The sequence below is a fragment of the Phyllopteryx taeniolatus genome, chromosome 9 (assembly GCF_024500385.1).
Source record: "Phyllopteryx taeniolatus isolate TA_2022b chromosome 9, UOR_Ptae_1.2, whole genome shotgun sequence".
NCBI classification, from domain to species: domain Eukaryota; kingdom Metazoa; phylum Chordata; class Actinopteri; order Syngnathiformes; family Syngnathidae; genus Phyllopteryx; species Phyllopteryx taeniolatus.
Genome location: NC_084510.1, coordinates 27,026,827 through 27,039,146, shown reverse-complemented (window position 1 = coordinate 27,039,146; position 12,320 = coordinate 27,026,827). Strand labels below are relative to the sequence as shown.

At 42.5% G+C, this 12,320-nt stretch overlaps 1 long non-coding RNA gene across 1 annotated transcript; it reads left to right on the top strand.

Moving 5' to 3' along the window:
• Positions 1-397: 397 nt before the first annotated feature.
• On the top strand, positions 398-4,608 carry LOC133484046 (uncharacterized). Its single transcript, XR_009790278.1, has 2 exons — positions 398-809; positions 3,421-4,608. It is a non-coding gene; the product is annotated as an uncharacterized LOC133484046 (long non-coding RNA).
• Positions 4,609-12,320: the final 7,712 nt, after the last annotated feature.

Here is a 12,320-nt window from a genome sequence, read left to right as displayed (position 1 = left end):
GTAAAAAATTGGTTTTTGGGTTTTTTTTGGCAATTATAGAAAAATACATTATCAATACAGATCTAACCTAATAAATAGCATAATTGAAAACAACCATTATTATTTATATAGCAAAGGCGAATCCACCACAATAAATAAATAAATAAATAAATACATATTACTGGATAAAAGATAAATAGACACACAAATTAAAAACACAAAAATGTGGAAAGGACAGTGGACCCAAGTCCACTATGGACGACGACGCCAACAGGCGCGTCACCAGGAACGGGAACGGGAGGACGGAGGGGAGCGTTGGGGGAAGGACCGTGCACCCCCCTCCCGATCCTGGAAAGGGGACTACGTCCCTGTGTCCGGGAGAGGGAGGGCTCGGTTCCCCTCGCCTAACCCTAATCGGTGCATCACCTCCAAAATAGGGTACCGTAGAGCCCAAAATGAGGACTAAAATAAGGGATGGACAACTTATCCAGCATGGTCAAACCAGCGTTTCCAAGAGGAGAAACGCTGGGTCGGATAAACTTAACCAATTTGAAAATGGACTATCTCAAACCGAGGGTCCTAATCCTAAAATTGATATTTGGAATACTTACCTGTTTGGATTTAAAAACAAGAGCTGACGTCATCGCAAAAGGATGGTGAAGGACCGCCTCCCCAAAAAACTAAGATCAGCCATTGGATCATTGACCCGGAAGCGTAGTCACGTGGTCTAAAAATAAAAGTAGGCGGAGACTCGGCCGCCCCCACCATTTTGCCCAGCTGCTCGACGAGAGAGAAAAACATCTCCTTAGCCGCTGAAGCCAACATAAACAGTAAGACGGTTAATTAACCACTTCACTAATAATAATTATTCGCTTATTTACTTATTTTTCATGGTGCCCAAGCCTGAGGAAGACCCTAGAAGGTCGAAACGTCGCGACGGGCACTTTATAGCGCTTCCTTTTTTTTCCTTTTTTTCTCCGTTTGGAAATGACCTCATTTGGTTACTTCTCGCCACTAGAGGGCAATACAGCCCCGTACATTACACAGGACACACATAGGCCAAGAAGGGCACTCACACAAAAAGACAACACGTCGTTCTTTCTCTCTCTTTTTTATTTCTTTAATCAAAAACCAAGACTAAGAAAAGTGGATAACAGTAATAAAAATAAGAATACATTTATAGAAAGGAAAAACACAAAACAGCCTAAACAAAGGAGGTGACTCAAAAAAAGCAAAAACGTGCTGAATAAATAAATAAATAAACAACAAACCAAAAACAGCGTAAACAAAGGAGGTGACTCAAAAAAAAGCAAAAACGTGCCGAATAAACAAATAAGTCAATAAACAACAAACCAAGCTTGGGAATGATGAAAGGACAAGTGGTTCGCTGTGGGCGAAGACACGCCCGGACTGACCCTAAAGCCAAGAGGTGCAGATTCGGGGACCAACCGCCTCGGCACCGGGAGGGACGAGAACACTGGGGGATGGACTGTGCATTACCTCCTCCCAACATAACGGGAGGAGAGATCTTATCGCTCGCCCTAACCCTAACCCTAACCTAACTCTAGCTGTCTTCGTAACCCTAACCCTAACCCTAGCATAGAAATAAATAAATAAAGATATCATTGGGTAAAACAGAGATAAAAACCATTAAAATACTTGAACTACACATGGAAAACAATTAAAACACCAATACATTCGAACAAACTTTAGATAAAAAGTAAAAAAATCAAAAGTGGTATAAGGATTAAAAACAATTAAAAAATAAGGAATATAGTTAAAATACATTATAGGTGTAGTTTTCCAATAGGGAAACTCATTAAAACTAAATGGCATGGGGGGATTATAGGGTTAATGGAAAAAGTGAAAAATAAATTCGGTTCATTGTTGGGAGAAAACTTTATGCAAATGAGGGAGTATATAAAAGCCAGCGCACACTAAGAGCCTCAGTTCGTTTTTGACCAGTGTAGTGTTAACATCAATAGCTGTGCTTGGGGAATCTGTGTGCCAGGGACCTGAAGAAGGCTCACAAGAGCCGAAACGTCGTCCAGGCACACGGGGATACAATTCTTGGGGGGTTTTTTTTGGTTGTTGTTGTGTTTTGGTTTTTTTCAATTGTTTTTGGTCTTTTGGTTGGTTATTATAAAAATACATTACAAATTGATACCTTGGCTAATAGATACAAAACAAAGCAAGCAATTCATTACTTATATAACCAAGGCGAATTCATTAATTATATAACCAAGGCGAATTCATTAATTATATAACCAAGGCGAACTCAGAATTGGTGGACCAATAATAAAAAAGTAAAAAATACAAATAAATAAATAAATAAATAATTACATCATAAGTGACAGAGCATGGGTTGGGATGGCCAGTGGACTACGGTCCGCTATGGAGGACGTGGCCGGATGGACCGTCAACAACAGGGGCGGCGGGAGGACGGGTATTGGCGCGGGGGGATGGACCGTGCACTTCCTTCCCAATCCCGGAGTGGGGATTATATCCCCAACCCCGGGAGAGGGAGGGATCGGTTTCATTCCCCTAACCCTAACCCTAACCCTAACCCTTTTTGGGGGATTTTCTCTTTTTTTGTTTTTTGTTGTTATAATTAGAGATATATTACAAATTCATAACTGTTAATAAATAGCACATCCAAAACATAAATTACTACATAAATAACAAAGGCAACTCTATAAAACTCAATTGGAAATACAAAAAAGAAAATTAGAACAAAGATGACTGGTGGAGAGTGGAAAGTGGTCCACTATGACCGGCGTGGCCAGCAGGCACGCCGCCAGGAATGGGGAAATGGAGACGGGAGATGGCGTAGGGGGATGGACCGTGCATCTCCCCCCCGATCCCGGAAGGGGAATTATTTCCCCTATACTGGGAGAGGGAGGGTTCGGTTCCCCTCACCTAACCCTAAGATGAAAAATATTACATAAATAACAAAGGCGACTCTATACAATTCATTTTGAAATACAAAAAAGAAAATTAAAACAAAGATGACTGGTGGAGAGTGGTACGCTATGACCGGCGGGGCCAGCCGGCACGCCGCCAGGAATGGGGAAATGGAGACGGGAGATGGCGTAGGGGGATGGACCGTGCATCTCCCCCCCGATCCCGGAAGGGGAATTATTTCCCCTATACTGGGAGAGGGAGGGTTCAGTTCCCCTCACCTAACCCTACAAACAAACATTCACACTCACACCTACGGGCAATTTAGAGTCTCCAATTAATGCATGTTTTTGGGATGTGGGAGGAAAACGGAGTGCCGGGCAAAAACCCATGCAGGCAAGGGGAGAGCATGCAAACTCCACACAGGCAGGACCGGGGATTGAACCCTGGTCCTCAGAACTGTGAGGCATACTTATGAGGTATAGGTACTAAAGATTACAAAACCATTCATATATTTTTGCTTTCCTATTTATTCTATAGGGAACCAGTATCAATGACCGTGATCCTGACTTGTCGACAGAAGACGATGCATTCGTAAGGATAAAAGTGCCTTCCGGTCCAACCTATTTTTTAGTTGACCAATAGGACTGGGCCTCATTACAGAAATTGAGAAAACCCAGAGGATTCAAGGGCCTTGACTGGCATTATTTCCAAAGGAATTCGATCCATCCATCCATACTGTTCAATAGCTTTCAAAAGACAGAACTAAGACACTTGGCTCAATAAGACAAGACCTGGAATTTTGGTGTCTGTGTTACTGTCAATTTGAGAACTGTCCTGTTGAAGTCACCGTCACAATAGATAGCAAAGGATTTTTTTAAGACACTGTACATTTCAAGGGTGGTATGAGCATCCACAATCGCATTGAACTAAAGTCAAGACCTGTGAGAGGAAGAGAAAGGGATTCACTGGGGCAAAAATTACAAAAAGAATTGCCCAGATCTCTCTACTTAAGAAACCTTCTGAAATTGGACGAAGCAGTCATGGAATCAGGCTGCAGAGATGAGGCACTCACACCTCCTGTATTGAAAACCATTTCATGGGAAAAGAGGCAAAGTCATCTGCACAACAATGAGCTGTTAAGTTTGCATTTCATGGTGGAAAGAAAGACTTAAGCCAGATGTGCTCCAAAAAGTATTTTTATTCCCCAAAGGTGTACTGTATTGACATTTATCGTGACAGGACCAGAGAAGACATCCTCTATTTGGACGCCACTGGCAGCATCATAAAGAAGGAAAAATGCTCCCCACCATTCTATGTGTATGAGCTTGTTGTGAAGAATTCATTGAAAAACTCCTCACCCTTCCCTACTTGACTTGTGAACACACCACTGCCTCGGTCAAGTATTTTCTTGACACGTTTCAAGGATGTATGGACAGAGAGCGATGCAGGCACCAGTCATGCTTCTATTGTGCTAATGCAAGCACTGTGTCTTTCATTTATAAAGACCAATTTGAATAGCACCATTGAACATTACTACTCTATAGTTTGTGGAAAGGGGACATCCACAGATTTTGAAGTACCTATCCTACACTGTTGCTTGAGGCATTTGATGAAGAATGCCAAGGACATTTGCAGAAAATATTACTATTTTCATTAGTAATTTGAACAATGTCATCCATATTTGTTAACTGGTTGCTAATTTTATCAATAAATCTTATAAATATCTGTATGGTAACTAAGATTTTATATTTTGGTGTTGCAGTGCCAAACAACATTACCACCTTGGCAATGCACGTGTTTGGACTTCTTACAACTGCAACAACATTACAAGGTTTAGATGACATGGTTTTAAGCGCTGCAGTTCTTTTCTCCAGTCCATGCAGTGGAGTAAATGTTGAAAAGCACTTTAAAAACCTTCAACTCCTGATGCAAGACAAAAAGCTTTTGGAGAAAAATATCAGCTTTGAAACCAAAACACCTGTTGAAGAGGACAGGTGACAGCTGAACCCAGAGCTCTGCAAAATGTATAGATTCCTCTGTCAGGAATAAATTGGTTGACTTCTAACGCGTTATAATTTTAGTTCTTCCACGAAAACGAACACGCATGGAACCTCAGAAGTAATAGGTGATTTTAAACACAGGTTCCTTCAGTTTGTACAGTAAACATCGCCTATTTGTGCATTGAATTTGGTGTGCCAACACCTGAGAAAGGGAAAATGTTGTCGAGGCACAGAGTTTGGCTGATTGGGGGATTTTTATTAGAAATATAAATTCATACCCATTAATATAGCACATCTAAAATAAATTACATAAAGGAGACTATACAATTGATAGGTAATTTAAAAATAAAAAAATAAAAGAATTTGAGACAGTAAACATACGACAGTTCGAACTTTGCTCAAAATGGCAATCGCGAAGCAGCAGCATTGACCTCATATACAAGCGACAGTCCCCCCACGAGGACGGCAATTGTGCATTAAAACACCGCTAAAACACCATGTGAACACTCAAAAACTACTTTGCGCCACACTCAAATAGTAAAACGCCAAGCCATCGACGCCACTAAGTCAATTATCCATTTAGACGTCGAGTAAAGTTCAAACTTTGCTCAACAAAATGGCGACCACGTCGCAGCAGAGTCATATTCAAGCGACACTCCCGCCACGAGGACGGCAATTGTGCATTAAAACACTGCTAAAACACAATGTAAACACTCGAAAACTGCTTTGCGCCACACACGAAAATGGTAAAACGCCAAGCCATCGACGCCTCGAAGTCAATTATTCATTTGGGCGTCGAGTAAAGCTCAAACTTCGCTCAACAAAATGGCAACCACGTCGCAGCAGCGGCGACGTCATATTCAAGCGACACTCAAGCCACGAGGACGACGGAAATTGTGCATTAAAACACTGCTAAAACACCACGGAAACACTCGAAAACTCCTTCGCGCCACACACGCCAAGTGTAAAACGCCAAGCCAGCGACGCCACGATGTCCGTTATTCATTTGGCCATCTAGTCAAGTTCAAACTTTGCTGAACAAAATGGCGACCACGCCACAGAAGCGGCGACGTCATATTCAAGCGACATCCTCGCCACGAGGACGACGGCAATTGTATGTTACAACACCGCTAAAACACTCAAAATGCCTTCACACCACTCACGCAAAGTGTAAAAACCTAAGCCAGCGAAGCCACGAAGCATATTATGCATCTGGCCGTCGAGTAAAGTTCAAACCTTACGCTACAAAATGGCGACCCTGCATGTTCTCTCAGCTGTATAAGCACAAATTAACGCATGTCAAATCACTCACAAGACGCTTTCACACTCAGAGTGCGTGCCCGAGTCAAGCATGTCAAAAACACGCTCAAATAAGTCAAGACACAGCAAAAACAACGTTAATTGCTAGAGAGCATGAAGCAGCGTTCTTACCTTGGCTGGAACAGATGAAGGAGACATTAACGTCACTCGCCTCAGCCGGTTAAGCGATCCAAACCGGAAATAGATGTTTTGCATTAACCAATCATAGATGTTTTGCATTAACCAATCAGCTTAGTTTGTGTACATTTTGGCGCCAAATGCGACCAATCAGATGACCAAGTCCTAATTATTTCCTAGAACTGTCCATTTCTCGTGCTTGATTCAAGTCATTCACGTGATGCCGAAGTCTGCTGTACTAGTACTAGGAGGAAAGGTTGTCGAATATGTTTCATTTGCATCACAGTTATTATTTTTGAAATAACTGAATGGTTCAGGGTCACTACACACAATGGAAGTCTTTCATTCGAATGTTATATTTTCAAAGAAATTTAGAAAAAAAATATTCCCCAAATAGTTTGGATTATGCAGCTTTTGCCATAAATGTAGTACGATTTTTACATAGTTGTTTAATTAGTTTGCATTGATTCTCATGAGGCCACAATTGGGGTATGAGTGCATTACTTTTCTATTTAGAAGTGGAGGTATTTTGACTTTATTTGCACAATGCACTGCAACAATCACTTATTTTTCCAATACGGTTTATTCCTTACTGGATGGATTCACAAACAACATACAGAACACACTGAGGCATTTGACACGCACGCCTGTCATGCAATAGTCCAGCTGAAAGCAGAGTTGTGTTGGGAAAACAGGCAGAGTCAGTTTATGACAGAACACCTTTATAGCTCCTCACTCGAAACATTTCATTTATCAACAATTGAGAAATGACAACTTCATAGTGTCAGCTTTGTTGGTCACAATGTAGGGAGAATCTGCGACAAGCATTTTCATACAAACCGAACAAACTTGCATGCAGGTAATAAAACTTACTTTTAAGTCAGACACGTCGGAAGCAGCAGCAGACGCACATTTATCACACCAAGTCATTTTAATTTCCAAAGCTTATTTGTTACATGACGGAAAAACTGGCAACACGCACACACTCGTGCAAACACCCAGCATTGCGGAATCATTGTTAACCCCATAAAATACTTTTTGGATTGAAAATGTCAGAGAGGTATTCATTTATTTATTTTTTTTAAATCACTACACATGCTACTTTGTGTTGAAAACAATCGGAGCTGGCACGCTGACATCTAATTATGTTAATGTTGCAACCTACATCGGCAGTGTGCAAGCACGCATGTTCTCAGGACAAAGGCTATTTTGGTGGGTGAGGCTCTCAAAAAGGAAAGGAGAATAACTTGGTGGACAATATGGAAAGGGGGGGAAAAGGAATGCTGTGTGAAAGCAACTTCAAGTAGACGGCCATGCAGCTGCAAATTTTACCTCACCAGGCCACGAGAGGGAAGCAAAGTAACCTGCTCAAAACAGTCCACGTTCCAATTTGTCTGCTAGATGACTTCGGGTGTGTTTTATCGGATGTTCCAACCTGAGAGCGAGCTGTTTGACTTCTGCTTGTGGAGCTTTTCCTTCTCCCTCTTCACCTTGGGCATGATCTTAAGCTTCATGCTGCTTTTGCTACTGGGACGCACAGACCCCTAGATGCACACACAATCACGTGTGGCACAACGCACACAAGCACTTTGCACATATTCTTTTAAAAGATTTTTAAACATCGGACAAAAAAACAGTGGGTATAAAAGGGAAGAACGTTTTTACTAACTCAGTTTGGTTTCGATGTTTGGACAGTTAACATCACTTTTTTGTACAAGTGCATTTATTTAATTCAGTGTGCCAAGACCTGAGGAAGGCTCCTTAGAGCCGAAACGTTGACGAGGCACACCGTTTGGTCGACAAAAAAAGGTTTTGGGGGATTTTTGTTTTTTTTGTGGGTTTTGGTTGTTATGATTAGAAATATTACAAATGTATACCCATTAATAAATAGCACATCTAAAACAAAAAAATATTACATAAAGACGACTATACAATTCATTTGGAAAAAGAAAAGAAAATTGGAACAAGGATGACTGGGGGAGAGTGGAAAGTGGTCCACTATGACCGGCGGGGCCAGCAGGCACGCCGCCAGGAATGGGGAAATGGAGACGGGAGATGGCGCAGGGGGATGACCGTGCATCTCCCCCCTGATCCCGGAAGGGGAATTATTTCCCCTATACTGGGAGAGGGAGGGTTCGGTTCCCCTCACCTAACCCTGTTTCCATGGATCTCAGTGACGTTCCAGCCCACCTGCAGTTGGAGCTCATTGAGCTGAAGTGTGACACGGAGTGTCGCAGCCGGTACCAACAACTCCCTCGTCAACTTTTACCAGCAGCTGGATAAAGACAGGTTCCAAGAGATTCGTACATTTGCTAAGAAAATGTTGAGCTTGTTTGGCTTGACATACTTGTGCGAGGAGACGTTCTCAGTCATGAACATGAATAAGAACCGCATGAGAACAAGAATAAGTGACGCCCACCTGCGTGACAGCTTGCGCATTAAAACCACCGCTTTTGAGCCAGACCTTCCCCATTTACTGCAGTCGAGATCTCAGTATCACCCTTCACATTAATGCAAACATGTTTGTTGATTCTGATTAATAAAGTTGAGTCAAATTTCATACTTTTTTGCATTTAATTATTTTATTTTAACCTTCATTTATCCAAGTCAGACAGTTATCAGATCTACCTAGCAGCAGACAGCATTGTAAAACAAAGTAAAATAAAAATACAAAAAAGCATTCCCCTCGTCAGTAGCATGTAAAATTAATGCTGGCCTGTTTGACAATTTGTTTTACGTCAATGTGGTCCCTGAGCCAAAAAGTTTGGGCTAACCAACCCATATAAAATTACATAAAGGAGTCTCTATACAATTAATTGGGAATTAAAATGAAAAAAGTAAGACAGTAACCATACAACAGCCCGAACTTTGCTCATAATGGCAACCGCGAAGCAGCGTTGACATCACATACAAGCGACACTCCCGCCACGAGGACAGCAATTGTGCATACCACTAAAACACCACGTAAACACTCAAACTGCTTCGCGCCACACAAGCAAAGTGTAACACGCCAAGCCAGCGACGCCATGATGTCAATTATTCATTTGGCCGTCGAGTAATGTTCAAACTTTGCTCAACAAAATGGCGACCACGTCGCAGCAGCGGCGACGTCATATTCAAGCGACACTCCCGCCACGAGGACGATGGCAATAGTGCATTATAACACCGCTAGCTAAAACACCACTTAAACACTCGAACTGCTTTGTGCCACACACGCAAAGGGTAAAACGCCAAGCCATCGACGCCACGAAGTCAACTATTCATTTGGCCGTCGAGTAAAGTTCAAACTTTGCTCAACAAAATGGCGACCACGTCGCAGCAGCGGCGACGTCATATTCAAGCGACACTCCCGCCACGACGACAATTGTGCATAACACCGCTAAAACACCACGTAAACACTCAAACTGCTTCGCGCCACACACGCAAAGGGTAAAACGCCAAGCCATCGACGCCACGAAGTCAATTATTCATTTGGCCGTCGAGTAAAGCTCAAACTTTGCTCAACAAAATGGCGACCACGTCGCAGCAGCGGCGACGTCATAGTCAAGCGACACTCCCGCCACGATGACAATTGTGCATAACATCGCTAAAACACCACGTAAACCCTCAAACTGCTTCGCGCCACACACGCAAAGGGTAAAACGCCAAGCCATCGACGCCACGAAGTCAATTATTCATTTGGCCGTCGAGTAAAGTTCAAACTTTGCTCAACAAAATGACGACCACGTCGCAGCAGCGCCGACGTCATATTCAAGCGACACTCTCGCCACGAGGACGATGGTCAATTGTGCATTACAACACCGCTAAAACCACAAAAACGCTCGAGACTCATTCGCGCAAAGTGTAAAACCCCAAGCCAGCGACGCCATGATGTCCATTATTCATTTGGCCGTCGAGTAAAGTTCACACTTTGCTCAACAAAATGGCGACCACGTCGCAGCAGCGCCGACGTCATATTCAAGCGACACTCTCGCCACGAGGACGATGGTCAATTGTGCATTACAACACCGCTAAAACCACAAAAACGCTCGAGACTCATTCGCGCAAAGTGTAAAACCCCAAGCCAGCGACGCCACGAAGCCAATTATGCACTCAGGCGTCGAACAAAGTTCAAACTTTGCTAAACAATGACGAACGCGGAGCTGCAGCGCTGCCGCGGTGACGTCATGTTTAAGCTCCAGTCCCGCCACGAGGACGACGGCAATTGTACGTTACAACACCGCTGAAACACTCAAAACGCCTTCACACCACTCACTCAAACGTGTAAAACGCCAAGCCCGGGACGCCACGGAGGCTATTACGCATCTGGCCGTCGAGTAAAGTTCAAACCTTGCGCTACAAAATGGCGACCCCGCATTTTGACTCAGCTGTATAAGCACAAATTAACGCATGTCAAATCACTCACAAGACGAATCAAACATGTCAAAAACACGCTCAAATAAATCAATACACAGCAAAAACAACATTAATTGCTAGTGCTTGAAGCAGCGTGCTTACCTTGGCTGGAACAAATGAAGGAGAAAGTAACGTCACTCGCCTCACCCGTTTAAGCGATCCAAACCGGAAATAGATGTTTTGCATTAACCAATCATAGATGTTTTGCATTAACCAATCAGCTTAGTGTGCGCCAAATGCGACCAATCAGATGACCAAGTCCTAATTATGTCCTAGAACTGTCCATTTCTCGTGCTTGATTGAAGTCATTCACGTGATGCCGAAGTCTGCATTGTGCAAATAAAGTGAAAAATACCTCCACTTCTAAATAGAAAAGTAATGCACTTAAATCCCAATTGTAGCCTCATGAGAATCAATGCAAATTAATTAAACAACTGTAAAAATTGTACTACATTTATGGCAAAAGCTGCAGAATCCAAACTTTTTGGGGAATATTTGTTTTCTACATTTCTTTGAAAATATCACATTCGAATGAAAGACTTCCATTGTGTGTAGTGACCCTGAGCCATTCAGTTATTTCAAAAATAAAAACTGTGATGAAAATGAAACATATTCGACAACCTTTCCTCCTAGTACTAGTACAATGCACTGCAACAATCACTTAGTTTTCCAATACGGTTTATTCCTTACTGGATGGATTCACAAACAACATACAGAACACACTGAGGCATTTGACACGCACACCTGTCATGCAATAGTCCAGCTGAAAGCGGAGTTGTGTTGGGAAAAGAGGCAGAGTCAGTTTATGACAGAAAACCTTTATAGCTCCTCACTCGAAACATTTCATTAATCAACAATTAAGAGAAATGACAACTTCATATTGTGTCAGCTTTGTTGGTCACAATGTATGTAGGGAGAAGCTGCGGCAAGCATTTTCATACAAACCGAACAAACTTACATGCAGGTATTAATAAAACTTACTTTTAAGTCAGACACGTTGGAAGCAGCAGCAGACGCAGACGCACATTTATCACACCATCAAGTCATTTTAATTTCCAAAGCTTATCTTTGTTACATGACGGAACAACTGGCAACACGCACACACTCGTGCAAACACCCGGCATTGCGGAATCATTGTTAAGCCCATTAAATTACATTCAAACAATCATTGATAAAATTAAATATACATGAGCTTTCTTTTTAAAACCCATATACACATTTCATTCATATGTTCAGAACAAGTTGATGATACAATTTCAAAAAGTTACACATTGTACACAAACATTTTATCTTCATCAATAAGTGGTTCATGAGTGGACTTATGCTTTGGCTTTAAGCTTCAAATGGATAACGTGGTTACCATGGTAACACGTTGGCCCAGCGCATCAGTGGACGCAGGAGCAGGAACGCCACAGCCATGGATCACATCGATTGCCAGGTAAACCTGAAATGAACGCCACATTGCACACACTACTGGAGTGTGTCGCTCTACTTGGCACAACACCACAAAAGCCATGAAGGCAAAAAGGCAGCAGCGCACACTGGATGCAGAAACAGCACCCGACTACGGTGGAGCTTGGCAATGCTCGACCGTGAGCGGAAACG